Genomic DNA, 751 nt, shown 5'->3' with positions numbered 1-751 from the left:
GGGATGGGGAGTTATGGGGTGTCCTGGGGGTGCAGGGAATGGGGGTGCTGGGGGGGTGTGGGGTGTCCTAGGGGTGCTGGGGTGTCCCGGGGGTGCAGGGAATGGGGGTGCCGGGGGTGTGGGGGTGCCCCTAGTGGTGCCGGGAGCACCCTGCCGCTCTCACCCTCGGCTCCCAGCACGCTGGTCCCCACTGGCGCCACGTATTTTCCCAGCGGGAAGGTCCTTAGCGCAGGGAAACCCCGAGCAGTCACGCGCCGCCCCGGGAAGCTTCTCCCTCGGCTTCGACCGGCGCTTCGCCGCGCGCACGTGCTCCGGCCCCGCTGCGGCACGCGGCTCTGGCCAGCGGCGCCTGGCTCGACACCAGCTTTGCTCGGGGCGCTGCGGGTTTCTGCCCGACCTGGAGCGGATCCGGCCCGTTCAAGCCAAGCACGCGCCGGCAAAATTCACTTTTCCAACGTTTTATTTGTGTTTTGAGATTACAGAGTCTTTATTGCTGATCTAATACAATCACTCATACATTAATATTTAAAACATCCTTTTGAAAATGTTACGTTTCCAAAGTTTTAATTTCCTTACTGCAGGTTTACGCCAGTTTTGTCGTATTGTTGCTAAAGTTCAGAACAGAATTATTTTCCTTATACAGTTTTGCTGGTGTTACCTAAATCTCCTTTTCCTAATTCTTTAAAAATGTGTTACATTAAAAAAATAAAATAAAATAAACCAAACCCATTACATGTTTAATTTAGAGATG

Source organism: Apteryx rowi, unplaced genomic scaffold (genome assembly GCF_003343035.1).
Source record: "Apteryx rowi isolate R43461 unplaced genomic scaffold, aptRow1 scaffold_9, whole genome shotgun sequence".
NCBI lineage: Eukaryota > Metazoa > Chordata > Aves > Apterygiformes > Apterygidae > Apteryx > Apteryx rowi.
Note: the sequence above shows the minus strand (reverse complement) of the source record.